The sequence below is a fragment of the Callithrix jacchus genome, chromosome 6, assembly GCF_049354715.1.
Source record: "Callithrix jacchus isolate 240 chromosome 6, calJac240_pri, whole genome shotgun sequence".
Classification (NCBI taxonomy): domain Eukaryota; kingdom Metazoa; phylum Chordata; class Mammalia; order Primates; family Cebidae; genus Callithrix; species Callithrix jacchus.
The window spans coordinates 77,864,075-77,881,634 of NC_133507.1; positions in this window are offsets into that span (position 1 = coordinate 77,864,075).

Below are 17,560 nucleotides of genomic sequence, written 5' to 3' on the forward strand. Positions count from 1 at the left end.
ATGGGTAGGTGTGATGTAGTATTGACAAGAATGTATATTTTGTGTATTCGAAGTGGAGAGCTCTATAAATATTTATTAAGTTTACTTGTTCCGGATCTGAGTTCTAGTCCTTGATACCGTTATTAATTTTCTGTCTCATTGAATCTAAGTCTCGTATCTGGGTGTTAGGATCGTTAGCTCTTGTTGTTGCATTGATCCTTTTACCACTATATCTTTGTTGCTTTAAAATCTATTTTATCTGATACAAGAATTGCAACTCCTGCTTTTTATTTATTTATTATTTATTTTTGCTCTCCATTTGGTTGGTAAATCTTTCTCCATCCCTTTGTTTTGAGTCTTTGTGTATCCTTGCATGTGAAACAGGTCTGGATGTAACATGCCATTAGGTTTTGGCTGTGTCTTTTGATTGGGGGATTTAGTCAATTTAAATGTAGGGTTACTGCCATTTGATGTTGACCGGCTGTTTTATCCATTCGTTGGTGTAAATTCTTCTTTATGTTGGTGCTCTTTACTTTTTGGTATATTTTTAGAAAGGCTAATACTGGTTGTTTCTTCTGTGTGTAATGCTTCTTTCAGAAGCTCTTGTAAAGCAGGCCTGATGGTAATAAAATCTCTGAGTTCTTGCTTGTTCATAAAAGATTTTATTTTTCCTTCAGTTGTGAAGCTTAGTTTGGCTGGATATGAAATTCTGGGCTGAAGGTTCTGTTCTTTGAGGATGTTGAATATTGGCCCCACTCTCTTCTGGCTTGTAGAGTTTCTGCTGAGCGATCTGCTGTAAGTCTGATAGGCTTGCCTTTGTGGGTAACCTGACCTCTCTCTCTGGCTGCCCTTAGTATTTTCTCCTTCGTTTCAACCCTGGTGAATCTAATGATTATGTGCCTTGGGGTTGCTCTTCTTGAGGAATATCTTTGTGGTGTTCTCTGTATTACCTGGGGTTGAATGTTGACCTGCTTTGCTAGTTTAGGAAAATTTTCCTGAATAATATCCTGAAGGGTATTTTCCAGCTTGGATTCATTCTCTCCGTTGCATTCAGGTACACCTATCAAATGTAAATTTGATCTTTTCACATAGTCCCACATTTCTTGGAGACTTTGCTCATTCCTTTTTATCCTTTTTTCTCTAATATTTTCTTCACATTTTAGTTCATTAAGTTGGACTTTGACCTCTGATATCCCTTCTTTTGCTTGAACAATTCGAGTGTTTAAACCTGTGCATACTTCTCGGAGTTCCTGTATTATATTCTTCAGTTCCATTATTTCACTCATACTCCTCTCTAAGTTGTCTATTCTCAATAGGATTTCATCAAACTTTTTTTCAAAGTTCCTAGTTTCTTTACGTTGGGCTACAACATGTTCTTTTAACTCACCGAAGTTTGTTATTAACCATTCCTTGAAGAGTGATTCTGTCATCAGGATGCGCTCGTTCTCCATCAAGCCTTGTTCCATTGTTGATGTGGAACTGTGATCATCTTTAGAGGGAGAGGCGTTCTGATTTTGAGTATTCTCAGCTTTTTTACACTGGTTTCTTCCCGCCATTGTAAATTTATCCTCCTGTCGTCTTTGAAATTACCAACTTTCAGATTAGGTCTCTTGAGTGGACGTCTAGGTTGTTAGTTCCCAGGGCCAGAGCAGCGGCGTTAAAACTGATGGTGCTTTTCTGCCCAGGATTCTCCTGTCTGGCTTCCTGCTTGTGTCCGTAGTAGTCGACTCTGCCTTCCTGGGGCTCCAAACCTCGGTCAGAAGGGGAACGGGTCCTGTTTACTCTGTGCCGAGCGCTGCCGCGCCGAGATGCCATCACAGCTGCTGCGCCGAGCTCTGGTGTCCTGCTGGGGACCCGTGCGGGTCCTCCGAACCTGTTTACTCTGCTCCGAGAGCTGCTGTGCCGAGGTGCCGGCAGAACCGCTGCGCCGGCCACGAGAGTCACGCTGGCCACCCGTGTGTTTTCTCCACTGGGGGATCTTCTGCTCCGTGAGCGACCAGAATTTGTCTGAAAGTGTGGCGTCCTCTAGTTTTCTGCGCCTTCCCTGAGAGCTGCAATCCCGGGTTGTTAGCGATCGGCCATCTTGGATCGTTCTCCTCTACTTACTCTTGTATCACCTCACTGTGCACGGTGCCTGAGACACAGTAGAAGCTCAGCAAATATTTGTCACAATCTCCTTCAGCACATTAAATAACAGTATAAGTCCAAAATCCTACGTGTGGTTCTATTTAGTTTTTTACTTAGTTTTTACATCACAAAACTAGTTTTTAACTTTGTTTTTAGCACCTGTAGTTCTTATGTACTGGGCTAATAAATCATTACCACTCTCTCATCTCTCTTATCTCTGACCTTTCTAGGTATAAATGGTAGTATTCTTTAAGCTAGCCACTATGTCCACTAGCAGTAATTTATCCCACCAACATAACCCTTTTCTATATTTTCTGGAGTAAATAGAACTGGTTAAATCCTCTAGCAAAGTATAAACTGACATAAATGATTAACAAAGTGTAACTGATATGACCCCTCCCTAAGTATATTTATTTATTTTTATCGCCCGAACTCTTGTAAGCCTCCAAATTTGGGGTTTTTACCTCACATGGAAAGATCGTAAGACTTCCCTGCAGTAGTTCCCTTAGCTGTCATTAAATGCCTTTGAACATAAAATTGCATATCTGTTAACTCTCCTATTGATTCAAAGACAACTGGGTGTCTTAGATAAACCCTCAGGAATGCTCATTTTTTTTCAGCATGACATTATGGGCTCTTTTAGTTCTCCAGAGAAGTGAGAAATGTGAAGTTGCATGGAAATTTAGATCACGCTTTTATTTGATCAATCTTAAAATTACTTTGTACCAGGTTTTCCTAAATGGTTTACATATGATAAATCATTTAATCAGTGTACCTCTTACATCCTTCCCAAATTACCTCTCTGTCATAACTATCTTAAAATTACAGTAAAACTATGAAAATAAGATGTCTGTTAGAAATTCCAAATGTGGTGATTTTATTTCACCAAAGTAAAGGCAATTGTTAACTTATATATTATCATAAAATAATCTCCCTCATAGATTTCACTATAATTTTGAAAAAAAAAAAAATAGATTCCACTGTAATTTTGAACTTTTGGAGGCTTGCTTAGCATTATTCTAAAAGCAACAGCATAGAAACATGTCATTAACAAATTTATACTTTATGTAGAAAAACTTCATATGACCAATTTAGTGTGTTGCAAATAAAGACTCAGAAATTATTAAAATGATAAGAAGTCCTCTATGAAGTTTGAAGAGATTAGTGACTTTGACACAGTTAAACACTACTATGATATTTCAATGTAAACATAGGACACAATTTTTAAAAGACGACTTTCTCTTTGGCTAGCAGGGTGATACTGCCTTACTTATAAAATAAGCTTGGATGTGTTTGTTCTTCTTTTAGTTAAAAAAGAGTTGAAGAAAGATTGCTGTTAATTATTCTTTGAATGTTTCACAGGATTCATCCATGAAGCCATAGGTCCTGGGCTTTTTTTTGGTGTTGATGGGAGGTTTTTGATTAATAATTAGAATTCATTTGTTATTATCTGTTTTGGCTTTCTATTTCATCTTAATTCAGTTTTGGTAGGTTGTCTATTTCTGGGAATTTATTCATTTTTTTATAGGTTATCTAATTTGTTTGAATATAAGTGTTCCTAATAGTTCCTTATGTTGTAATGTTGCTTGTTTTATCTCTGATTTTGTTTATTTGAACCTTCCTTTTTCTTAGTATAGGTAAGAATTTGTTCTGTTTATTTTTTCAAAAACTTTCTTTTAGTTTTATAATGTTCTTTTAAATATTTTCTATTTTCTATTTGGTTTATTTCGACTCTGATCTTAATTAGTTTATTCTTTCTGCTAACATTGGGTTTAGTTTGTTGATTTTTTTCTAATTTCTTGATGTGTAAGGAATTAGAGAGTAAGGCATAGAGTCAGGTTGTTTATTTAAGATGTTTCCTATAGGGAGGAGGCTAAGGAAAAAAAGACCTTCCTTCATTTTTTAATGTAGACATTTATGTTTATATACTTCCATCCAAGTTTAAGAGATACTTTTCCTGCGTTCCATTAGTTGTGGGATATTGGATTTTTTTTTTTTCATTTGTCTCAAGATATTTTGAAATTCCCTTTTGACTTTCTCTTGGGCCCTATTGATTGTTTTGTTTAGTTTCTATGTGTTTATGAATTTACTCAATTTCTCACAGTTATCATTCTAGTTTTATTTCATTGTGATCAGAAAAGATGCTTGGAAATTAGAGGCCAATATCTCTAACGAACATAGATGTAAATATCCTCAATTAAATACTAGCAAACCAAATTCAGTGGAACATTTAAAGTGTTATATGCTATGAACAAGTGAAATTTATCCCTGGTGTGTTAGGCTATTCTTGCATTGCTAAAAAGAAATAACTGGGACTGGGTAATTTGTAAAGAAAAGAGGTTTAATTGATTGGTGATTCTGTATGTGCCCACATTACTTGGCTTCTGAGGAGATGTCAGGGATCTTTGACTCATAGCAAAAGGTGAAGTGGGAACCTGTACATTACATGGTGAAATTAGCGGAGAGAGAGAGAGAGAGAGAGAGAGAGAGAGAGAGAGAGAGAGAGAGAGAGAGAGAAAGTGCCAGACACTTTTAAACAACCAGATATCATGTGAATGCAGAGAAAGAGCTCACTTATCATCAAGGGGCGGGTCCAAGTTACTCATGAGATATCTATCCCCATGATGCAAACACCTCCCGACCTCCATCATTGCGGATTACATTTCAGTATGAAATTCTGACAGGGACAAATATCCAAACTATATTATACTGCCCCTAGACCCTTCGAAATCCCATGACCCTCTCACGTTGCATTGCTTCTCAATAGTCCCTTTCTTTGTGTGCCTTGTGAGTTTTCATTGGAATTGGACATTTGAATCTAAGAAATGTGGTAATTATGGAAATCACATTATGCCCTGCCTGGTTTGCTCTTTTTAGTTATTTTTATTTTTTATTGTTGTAGGCTTTCTCTATGCCAAGGATCTGCCTAAGATGTAAACTTAAGATCTTCTCAGGTCTTTTCTGAGACTAAAATCTGTCAACTTTCAGTCAACGCCAGAGTTACAAAATAGTTACATCAGCCACATTCTGTCAGTAAAATTGTCTAGGTGAGATGAGAGGCTTCTTATGATTTCTACTCTACAGTCTTCCCGGAATCCTGTCTTTGGCCTTTGACATTTTGATTGTAGGGTATCTTGGTGTGGATATCTTTGAGTTTATTCTACTTTGAGTTTTTTGAGCTTTTTGGATGTACAGATTTATGTCTTTTGTCAAATTTTTCAGTTTTTAAGGTTTTTTCTTCCAGTATTCTTTTATCGCCTTACTCTTCTGAAATTTCCGTATTGCATTCTTTGGTCTCCTGATGGTTTTTCATAGGTCCTTTAGGCTCTGTTTACTTTTCTTCATTATTTTTTCTTTCTGTTCCTCAGAATAAATAACTTCAATTGTTCTTGCTTCAAGTTCACTGATTATATCTTCTATGTGTTCAAAACCTGCTATTGAATCCCTCTAGCCATTTTTTTAGTTATGATATTTTTCAGCCTCAGAATTTCTATGTGGTTTCCTTTTTACTATTATGGTAACATATACGTTACATAAAATTTTCCATTTTTATCATTTGAATGATTTTAAGTGTATAGTTCCCTAGCATTAAGTACATTCACACTGTTTTGTAATTATCATTTTAATTCATTACCAGAACTTATTTATCATTCCAAACGGAAACGCTGTGCTCATTATACAATAGCTTCCCATTCCTCCCTCTCTCTAGCTCTACATTCTACTTTTTTCCACTTTTTTTCTATGAATTTGTCTACTCTATGTACCCCTCAGAAGTAGAAGAACATTTTCTCTTTCGTGTCTCCTTTTCACTTAGCATAATATTTTCCATCTTCTTCCTTGTTGTAGCATGTATTGGAATTTCATTGCTTTTTAAGACTCCATTGAGTCTTTACACACACACACACACACACACACACACACTCACACGGCACCATATTTTGCGTATCCATTCATCTACTGATAAAAATTTGGGTTTCTTCCACATTTGGCTTTGTGAATAATGTTGCTCTAAACATTGGTCATACATTTAAATCCTTGCATTTGATTATTTGGGTGTATATTGAGAAGATGAAATAATAGATCATGTGGTCATTCCATGTTTAATTTTTTTTGAGAAACCTCCAAACTTTTCAAGAGTGGTTGTTTACTTTCTCTTTATACTTTTATCTCTTTATTAATATTTATATTATTTTCTTGATTTATTATTTGTCTACTTATTCCTTTAGCTCTTTATTTTTCAAACAGTTGTTTTATAGTCTTTGTACAATTAATCCAAAGTATAAACTTCCTTAGGCATGACTTCTAATCATTTATTTTGTTTCTTTAAATGAGCCATACTTTCCTGCTTCTTTGTATTCCTTGTGATGTTTGTAGTTGCTGAAAACTGGGCTTAAGAATATTATGTACTAACTATAGATATCAGCTATCCCCCTTTTCCTGGAGTTGTTTTTCAGTTGCTGAAGGCTTTAGTGGTCTATATGTTTAGTGTCTTGACAGTGTATTTGACAGTATGTTTTTGTAAAGACTCTTCCTTGCGTGATCACTGAAGTATCCTTCCTGGTATTCGGTTAGAGTTTTCACAGAGATTTCCTTGAATTTGTTAAAGAACGAAAAGAAGGCCGGGCGCGGTGGTTCAAGCCTGTAATCCCAGCAATTTGGGAGGCTGAGGCGGGCGGATCACAAGGCCAAGAGATTGAGACCGCCCTGGTCAACATGGTGAAACCCCGTCTCTACTAAAAATACAAAACATTAGCTGGACATGGTGGCGCGTGCCTGTAATCCCAGCTACTCAGGAGGCTGAGGCAGGAGAATTGCCTGAACCCAGGAGGCGGAGGTTTCGGTGAGCCGAGATCGTGCCATTGCACTCCAGCCTGGGTAACAAGAGCGAAACTCTGTCTCAAAAAAAAAAGAACGATAAGAAAACAAACAAGCAAAGAAGAATACAACTAAAAATACGTCTCCCAGTCTATACTTATTGGATCTTTGCTCAGAACTCCTTCAATTCTTAGCTAGGCTTGCACAGTGCCAAAGGAAAAACCTGAGGTAATATGTTATTTTTGTTATTTTCAGAATGTAGGTCTTCACCTATACATCTGCATGGCTTTCTAAGTTCCCCCACATAGGAGCTATGGGCATCTTAATTTCTTAGAAGATTTTCTTCCCAGGTTTTTTTCCTGGTTCTTTGGTTATTTTTTGCCTCAAGCATCTGCAGGTTATTATTTGGTTGGCAGTGTTTTTGAGCAATGTCTACTAATTTTCCAGTCTGAGTTCCCAGTTAGATAAAACAGAGACAACTCTCTTGCTTCAGCTGTGCATGTGGCAAATAAAGCAGACATACACAGTCGGTTTAGAATGAGGTCTGCTATGCTCTTTCAAAAAGGTCCTGCACTGGAATGCAGACCCCTTTGCTCAAGACTGCTACTGGGTTGAGAAAAGGATTTGGGCAAAGGCAAGTAAATATACCACAAATCTTTCCTAGTTTTCTGGATTCAGTGTTTGACTAATTGCTGCAAACTTCTGACTGTATTTCAGAGTTCTAAAAAACTTGCTGCTGACATTTTTAAAAACTTATTTGTCAACATTTCTGTTGCATGATAAGAGCTTGGAACTGCGTGCTCTACCATTTTGCTACACTATTAACTGGGGTTTTAATCTGCTTATTTCTTTACAAAAATGACAACCAGGTCTTCTGATTTCATGTTGGCATCCATTTTGATTGGCTACTATCAAAGTAAGAAAGAATTTTGAACTAGAAATTTACCTTCAAACTAAATCTTGATCTAAGTCTTCTTTAGCCTTTCCTTTTTCCTTCCTTCCTTTTCTTTTCTTTTCCTTTTTCTTTTTTTGAGATGAAGTCCCCAGCCTAGAGGGCAGTGGCATGATCTCGGCCCACTGCAACCTTTGCCTACTGGGTTCAAGTGATTCTCCTGCCTCAGCCTCCCAAGCAGCTGGGATTACAGGCACCCGCCAACATGCACAGCTTTTTTTTTTAATGTTTTTAGTAGAGATGGGGTTTCACCATGTTGGCCAAACCGGTCTTGAACTACTGACCTCAAGTAATCCACTCTTCGTGGCTTCCCAAAGTGCTGGAATTATAGACGTGAGCCACCATGGCCAGCCTTACCTCTTCTTTTTCTGATTCAAAGTATATTTTAGCAGCATGCTCATATGCCTTTTTGACAATATATTCAATAAGGAAATCAACATTTGAACTATACAAACTATTTTTTTGTAATGGAATTTGAACCTTTACTAGTATTATTTTAAGGCAATCATCTGTACCCTTCACATAATATTAAACTTATTCATGGGTTCCAATTTTTATGGTACAGAAATCAGCACAGGCTAAATCTGTCCAGTCACTTGTCTTTAATCAACCTAGGAATAATTTTTATATTTTTAAATTATTGAAAAAATAAAAAGAAAAATACTGTTATGACACTTAACATTAAATGAAATTCAAAATTCAGTGTTTGTAAAGTTTTATTTAATCATATCTACATCTATTTGTTTATGTATTATATATGGTTGGTTTTATGCTACAATAGCATAATGAAGTATATCTGACAGAGACTCTACAAACCTCAAATATCTACCTTCTAGTCTTTCACATAAAATGTTTTCCAGTCCATTTTAGTAAGACATAGAAAGAATCAACAACCTAAGAAATAATTTTGATACTTTAGGAATCTTAAAAGCTTTCTTTGCTTTAGCATTAGTCATTAGCTAGAAGACTAATATTAACTTTTAGAAATTTCAGCCAATATAGGTTTTATCAGGTAATAACATATTTTTTTTTTCCATTTGGTCTTTGATACTTTTAGCATATTTACTCTATTAGTTTAGTTGCAAATAAAGACAATGTTTCACATACCTGATATCTAGTACAAAAGTATTTCTGGATGGTTTTGCCTGGGGCTTAAATTTCTCAATATTAACCATTTCTTACTAAAATTTTGTAAATTTCAAGGACTAATTCTGAACTTGATGTTCCTTCCTCTACTTGAGTCAGAGAAAACTGGAAACTTCCTTCACAATTAAAAACCCTCTTAAATAAGAGTATATCTTACATTTATATTAAATTTGTCAATCCACGAGTATGTGACTCAGAGTGCTTTAAATTTTTATAGTGAAATCTTATGTTAAAACACAACTTATATGCACATGATATCTGAGTTTGGGAAACATCATTGGTTTGGATGATGATATCTGTAAGAATGCTTTCAACAACACTGTCAACTAATGCACATTAACGTAGGGTCAGCTCTTTTGAAAATAATTCTGAACTGAATTTCCAGCTATTTCACACCAACCGTCATTTTTTAAAAGGTCTGCATCCACAAGTTAGACAATTTTGTATGATTTTTGGGATTAATCTGTTTTTGAGAGATTATTATAAGTAGACTAAACCACCAGTTAAATAAATTTACTGTCATTTAAATGTAAAAATTTGACTAGGTAATCACTTTTTTATTTCCTGTCATTACTGCACTGATCAACTTCATTAAAGGGAATTTGGTGTTTTGAAACAAATTTTTCTCAGATGTTTCTGCTTTATTACTGGCAATTGTCAAGAACATGTAGATAAAAGAGAAGACACATTCTCTAAAAATTCATGAATTATCCTTTTTGGGTTATGATATTTGACATTCTGTATTGGCTGCTTGGTCCATCTGTTGAATCTTTTTAAAAACATCCTTGGATTCCAGAGGCGAACATGCTGAAGTTGGAACTTTATCACAAAGTGGCAAGTTCAGCTAATTAAAAAAAAAATTCTTTTATCACTGCACTAGCTAGCCATCTTACTAAATTTTTCCCATTACTTTTTGTTTTTACAAATGGATCTTGATTTCTATTCCTGTCTAATATTTCTGAGAATGGTTTAATAACTTTATTGACCAATGATTTCTTGATTCATATTTTATCCACAAGAGGTACCTTACTTGCAGTGATTTATCTTTTTTTAATCACAGGGGCCATTTTATGCATATATGGAATTATATACAGTTATCACTTACTTTCAAATGGTGCTTTATTTAGAGTTTGATAATTTTGCCTGGGAGACACAAACTAAACTTTCCTTGCAGATGGGAAAAATTTATCTGGTATAAATTATTTTATTTGAGTATCTAAATATGCCTTTAACAGTTATCTGATCAGTTACATAGTTTCATTTTCAGCTTGGTTTTCATCTCAATTTAATAACTATCCTGGTAACAACATCCTCTAAAATTTAATAGGAGAAATCAATGTGCATTTCCTGGTGGGTATTGTGCATTGCCTAGTTTACTAATTATATGTTTAGTCAGTTACTCTCATGGCACGTGGGTAATACTAATTATTAACATTTCTTATACTAAAATGCATATCCAAAGCATTTGTTTAACTGTAGGGCCACAGCCCCACAGGGTCGTGGGGTGTCCCCTATCACTGTGCTGAGGCACAGGATCTGAGAAATAAAGAGACAGGGCACAGAAGGACAAAGAAAGTGCAGCTGGGCTTAGCGGGGGTCACCCCACCTATAACTGGAGACAGGCGAGGCCCCAGACGTCCAGAAGTATCTGTATTTATTGGGTATAGGTTAGGGGGCAGGGTAGTGAGTGAGGTCATCTTTAAGGGTAGTAGTGATAGGGTCCTGAGCAATAAACAAGGGGTCCACTCTCATTAGGTCACCTAGGTAGGCTAGGAGGTAGGCAGTGCACAGCAAGGAGTCCACTCCTATTAGGTCACTGAGGCAAGGAGGTGGGCCATATGCAGTGAAGAGGGTGCAGTCTGCGATATCTCTTATTTATGGGCACGCTACTTTTAAGAATATCTATAGGAGGATGCTGACAGGGTATACCGCCACCTGCTGGCAGCTTCCAATGATTTCTATAGGAGGATGCTTTTGAGCTAGCACAGTGACAAGAGCTGATAAAGTTCACAGTCACCGATGAGGACTCAAGATGGCGCTGTGAGAACAACCCAGGATTGAAGCTCTCGCTGGATGCACGGAGAGGGTGAGTCGGGGACGCATTTCCAGATGGATCTTAGTGGCCAATAGAACGGGGAAATTCCCAGGTATAAAAGAGACGCGGGACGCCAGGCAGAGGTCTCGGCTGGTGTAGCCGGCACCGGTGCGGCTCCGGCCCGCACCGGAGCACAGAGGCACTCCACAGCACTCCATACTAAAGCGCACTGTTACAGGTGCCCTGTTGAACCGGCAAACTGAGACCTAGGAGGGCTAAACTTGAGAATGAACGGGACTTGGGCAGTGAGCCAGCCCAGGAAATCCCAGGGACAAAGCGTTTGGGCTAGCGCAGTACGACAAACAAAACGGCGATTCCAAATCCTCCCTGTGAGAAGGTTTTCTTAAAGCGCAGCTCCGCGGGGGAGGGGCGTCCGTCAATACCGAGGCAATCAGCCCCCACTGAGGTACACGCCCATTGCTGACATAGCCTGCCATTGCCAAAGCAACCCGGTATAACAGAGAGACTCGCTACAAGGCGTAGCCCGTGGCAACAGGGCGGAGACCCTGGCAACAGGGCCGAGACCACAGCAGAAGGGCAGAGCCTGCAGCAACAGGGTGAACCTCACACCAGCAGGGCGGAGCCTCGGCAGGCAAATAGTGATTTGACTGCCTCCTAGCTGGGCAGGACAGCGAGGCAGACACTCACAAGGAAAGCCTCAACCCCACCCCCACCGGCAGACAGAGCATCTGAGAAAAAAAGGTTTTTTTTCAGCCTATCAGCCCTGAATGAACAACAGAGCTCACAGCTCAGCAACTGAGCTCCTACAAAGTACAGACTGTCTCCGCAAGCAGCTCCCTGACCCCTCTATATTCAAAAGACTGACATTTGGCAGGCATCATTCTGGGACAAAGATAGCAGAAAAAGAAACTGGTAGCATCCCTCGCTTTTCCACAGCTGCTATAGGTGCACCCCAGACAAGCAGGGCCTGGAGTGGACCTCAGCAGTCATACAGCGAAGGGGCTAGACTGGTAGAAGGAAAACCAAGTAACAGAAATACTTCATCACCAACAATCTGGGTGTCCACTCAGAGACCCAATCGAAAAGTCAGCAACTATGCAGACGACAAGTGGATAAATCCACAAATATGGGAAGAAACCAGAACAAAAAGGAAAAAAACACCCGAAACCAGAACACCTCGCCTCCTAGAAAGGAACAAAATGCCTCACCAGCAAGGGAACAAAGCTGGACGGAGAATGACTGTGATGAAATGACAGAATTAGACTTCAGACGGTCGATAATGAGAAACTTTTGTGAGCTAAAAGATCATGTATCAAATCAATGCAAAGAAACTAAGAACCTTAAAAAAAGATATGAAAAAAGGTTTGAGGAAATGATAACAAGAATGGATAACTTAGAGAAGAATATGAATGAATTAAAGGAGCTGAAAAACACAATACGAGAACTTCGCGAAGCATGCACAAGTTTCAATAGCCGAATTGACCAAGCAGAAGAAAGAATATCTGAAGTCGAAGATCAACTCAATGAAATAAAACAAGAAACCAAGATCAGAGAAAAAAAGTGCAAAAAGGAATGAACAAAGTCTCCAAGAAATGTGGGACTATGTGAAAAGACCTAACCTACGTTTGATAGGTGTACCAGAAGGAGACGAACAGAATGAATCCAAGCTGGAAAATACTCTTCAGGACATCATCCAGGAAAATTTCCCCCACCTAGCAAGACAGGCCAACACTCAAATGCAGGAAATACAGAGAACACCACAAAGATATTCTGCAAGAAGAGCAACCCCAAGGCACATGATCATCAGATTCAACAAGGTTGAAATAAAGGAGAAAATACTAAGGGCAGCCAGAGAGAAAGGTCAGGTCACCCACAAAGGGAAGCCCATCAGACTCACAGCAGATCTCTCGGCAGAAACACTACAAGCCAGAAGAGAGTGGGGGCCAATATTCAACATTCTTAAAGAAAAGAACTTTCAACCCAGAATTTCATATCCAGCCAAACTGAGCTTCAGAAGTGAAGGAAAAATAAAATCCTTTGCCAACAAGCAAGTACTCAGAGATTTTGTCACCACCAGGCCTGCTTTACAAGAGCTCCTAAAAGAGGCACTACACATAGAAAGGAACAACCAGTACCAGCCATTCCAAAATCACACTAAATGCTAAAGAGCATCAACATAATGAAGAATCTACAACAACTAAAGGGCAAAACAGCCACTTAGCATCAAAATGGCAGTATCAAATTCACACATAACAATATTAACCCTAAATGTAAATGGACTAAACGCACCAATCAAAAGACACAGACTGGCAAATTGGATAAAAATCCAAAACCCATCAGTGTGCTGTATCCAGGAAACCCATCTCACATGCAAGGATACACAAAGGCTCAAAATAAAGGTATGGAGGAAGATTTACCAAGCAAATGGAGAGCAAAAAAAAGCAGGAGTTGCAATTCTCGTCTCTGATAAAATAGACTTTAAAGCAACAAAGATCAAAAGAGACAAAGAAGCCATTACATAATGCTAAAAGGATTGATACAACAAGAAGAGCTAACGATCCTAAACAAATATGGGCCCAATGCAGGAGCACCCAGATATATAAGGCAAGTTCTTAATGACTTACAAAGAGACTTAGACTCCCACACAATAATAATGGGAGACTTTAACACTCCACTGTCAATATTAGACAGATCAACCAGACAGAAAATCAACAAGGATATCCAGGGCTTGAACTCAGACCTGGAGCAAGCAAACCTGATAGACATTTACAGAACTCTCCACCCCAAATCCACAGAATATACATTCTTCTCAGCACCACATCACACCTACTCAAAAATTGACCACAGGAGAACGATCCAAGATGGCCGATCGCTAACATCCCGGGATTGCAGCTCTCAGGGAAGGCGCGGAGAACTAGAGGACGCCACACTTTCAGACAAAGTCTGGTCGCTCACGGAGCAGAAGATCCCCCAGTGGTGGAAACACACGGGTCGCCAGCACGACTCTCGTGGTCGGTGCAGCGGTTCCGCCGGCACCTCGGCGCGGCAGCTCTCGGAGCAGAGTAAACGGGACCGCTTCCCCTTCTGACCGAGGTTTGGAGCCCCGGGAAGGCAGAGTCGCCTACTACGGAAACAAGAAGGAAGCCCGACAGGAGAATCCTGGGCAGAAAAGCACCATCAGTTTTAACGCCGCTGCTCTGGCCCTGGGAACTAACAACCTGGACGTCCACTCAAGAGACCTAATCTGAAAGTTGGTAATTTCAAAGACGAGAGGAGGATAAATTTACAATGACGGGAAGAAACCAGCGTAAAAAAGCTGAGAATACTCAAAGTCAGAACGCCTCTCCCTCTAAAGATGATCACAGTTCCACATCAACAATGGAACAAGGCTTGATGGAGAACGAGCGCCTCCTGATGACAGAATCACTCTTCAAGGAATGGATAATAACAAACTTCGGTGAGTTAAAAGAACATGTTGTAGCCCAACGTAAAGAAACTAGGAACTTTGACAAAAGGCTTGATGAAATCCTATTGAGAATAGACAACTTAGAGAGGAGTATGAGTGAATTAATGGAACTGAAGAATACAATACAGGAACTCCGAGAAGTATGCACAGGTTTAAACACTCGAATTGTTCAAGCAGAAGAAGGGATATCAGAGGTCAAAGTCCAACTTAATGAAATAAAACAAGAAGACAAGATTAGAGAAAAAAGGATAAAAAGGAATGAGCAAAGTCTCCAAGAAATGTGGGACTATGTGAAAAGACCAAATTTACGTTTGATAGGTGTACCTGAATGCAACGGAGAGAATGAATCCAAGCTGGAAAATACCCTTCAGGATATTATTCAGGAAAATTTTCCTAAACTAGCAAAGCAGGTCAACATTCAACCCCAGGTAATACAGAGAACACCACAAAGATATTCCTCAAGAAGACCAACCCCAAGGCACATAATCGTTAGATTCACCAGGGTTGAAACGAAGGAGAGGATACTAAGGGCAGCCAGAGAGAAAGGTCGGATAACCCACAAAGGCAAGCCTATCAGACTTACAGCAGATCTCTCGGCAGAAACTCTACAGGCCAGAAGAGAGTGGGGGCCAATATTCAACATCCTCAAAGAACAGAACCTTCAGCCCAGAATTTCATATCCAGCCAAACTAAGCTTCACAACTGAAGGAAAAATAAAATCTTTTATGAACAAGCAAGAACTCAGAGATTTTATTACCACCAGGCCTGCTTTACAAGAGCTTCTGAAAGAAGCCTTACACACAGAAAGAAACAACCAGTATTAGCCTTTCTAAAAATACACCAAAAAGTAAAGAGCACCAACATAAAGAAGAATTTACACCAACACATGGATAAAACAGCCAGTCAACATCAAATGGCAGTAACCCTAAATTTAAATTGACTAAATTCCCAATCAAAAGACACAGCCAAAACCCAACGGCATGTTACATCCAGACCTGTTTCACATGCAAGGATACACAAAGACTCAAAACAAAGGGATGGAGAAAGATTTACCAACCAAATGGAGAGCAAAAATAAATAATAAATAAATAAAAAGCAGGAGTTGCAATTCTTGTATCGGATAAAATAGATTTTAAAGCAACAAAGATATAGTGGTAAAAGGATCAATGCAACAACAAGAGCTAACGATCCTAACACCCAGATAGGAGACTTAGATTCAATGAGACAGAAAATTAATAAGGATATCAAGGACTCGAACTCAGATCCAGAACAAGTAAACTTAATAAATATTTATAGAGCTCTCCACTTCAAATACACAAAATATACATTCTTGTCAATACCACATCACACCTACCCATTAGTTTAAATGAAACATTGATTGGCCATTATTAATACCCAATTTTTTTCAAAATAAAGCAATATTTCCATTTACTCTCCCTCTTTCTCTTCCTCTTTCTTCCTCTCCTTTACTTTTTTTTTTTTTTTCTTTCCTTCTCTCAAAAAAAAATAAATCAACTTGTAAACCTCTAGATCCAGGTCGGCAATGTCTCTTTCATTGCCTGATTTCCTTTCTTCCCTTCCCTTCCTCCCTCCCTCCCTCCCCGCTTCCTCCCTTCCTTCCTTCCTTCATCCCTTCCTTCCTCCCTACCGTCCTTCTTCCCTTCCTTCCTGCCTTCCTCCCCCCCCAAAAAAAAAAAAAAAAAAAAAAATTGACCACATAATTGGAAGTAAAGCACTGCTCAGCAAATGCAAAACAACTGAAATCATAACAAACAGCCTCTCAGACCACAGTGCAATCAAGTTAGAACTCAGAATTCAGAAACCGACCCAGAACCGCAAAGCTTCATGGAAACTGAACAACTGGCTCTTGAACGTTGACTGGGTAAACAATGAAATGAAGGCAGAAATAAAGAAGTTCTTCAAAACCAATGAGAACAAAGACACAACATGCCAGAATCTCTGGGACACATTTAAAGCAGTCTCTAGAGGAAAGTATATAGCAATAAGTGCCCATATGAGGAGAATGGAGAGATCCAAAATTGACACCATATCGTCAAAATTGAAAGAGCTAGAGGAGCAAGATCAAAAAAACTCAAAACCCAGCAGAAGACAAGAAATAACTAAGATCAGAGCTGAACTGAAGGAGATTGAGACACGAAAAACCCTTCAAAAAATCAATAAATCCAAGAGCTGGTTTTTTGAAAAGATCAACAAAATAGACAGACCACTAGCCAGACTGATTAAAAAGAAAAGAGAGAACAACCAAATAGATTCAATAAAAAATGATAAAGGGGAAATCACCACAGATTCCACAGAAATTCAAACCATCATCAGAGAATATTACAAACAACTCTATGCACATAAACTAGTAAACCTGGAAGAAATGGATAAATTCCTGGACTCCTGTGTCCTTCCAAGCCTAAACCAGGAGGAAGCTGAAGGTATGAATAGACCAATAACAAGGGCAGAAGTCGAGGCAGCAATTAAGAGCCTACCACACAAAAAAAGCCCAGGTCCAGACGGGTTCACAGCCGAATTCTACCAGACACACAAAGAGGAGCTGGTACCATTCCTTCTGAAACTATTCCAAATAATCCAAAAAGAGGGAATCCTTCCCAAATCATTTTATGAGACCAACATCAACCTGATACCAAAACCCAGCAGAGACCCAACAAAAAAAGAAAACTTCAGGCCAATATCCATGATGAACATAGATGCAAAAATCTTCAATAAAGTATTGGCAAGCCAAATGCAACAGCAAATCAAAAAACTTATTCATCCTGATCAAGTAGGATTCATCCCGGGGATGCAAGGCTGGTTCAACATACGCAAGTCTATAAACATAATTCACCACATAAACAGAACCAAAAACAAAAACCACATGATTATCTCAATTTATGCAGAGAAGGCATTTGACAAAATTCAACAGCCCTTTATGCTAAAAACCCTCAATAAACTCGGTATCGATGGAACATATCTCAAAGTAATAAAAGCTATTTATGACAAACCAACAGCCAAT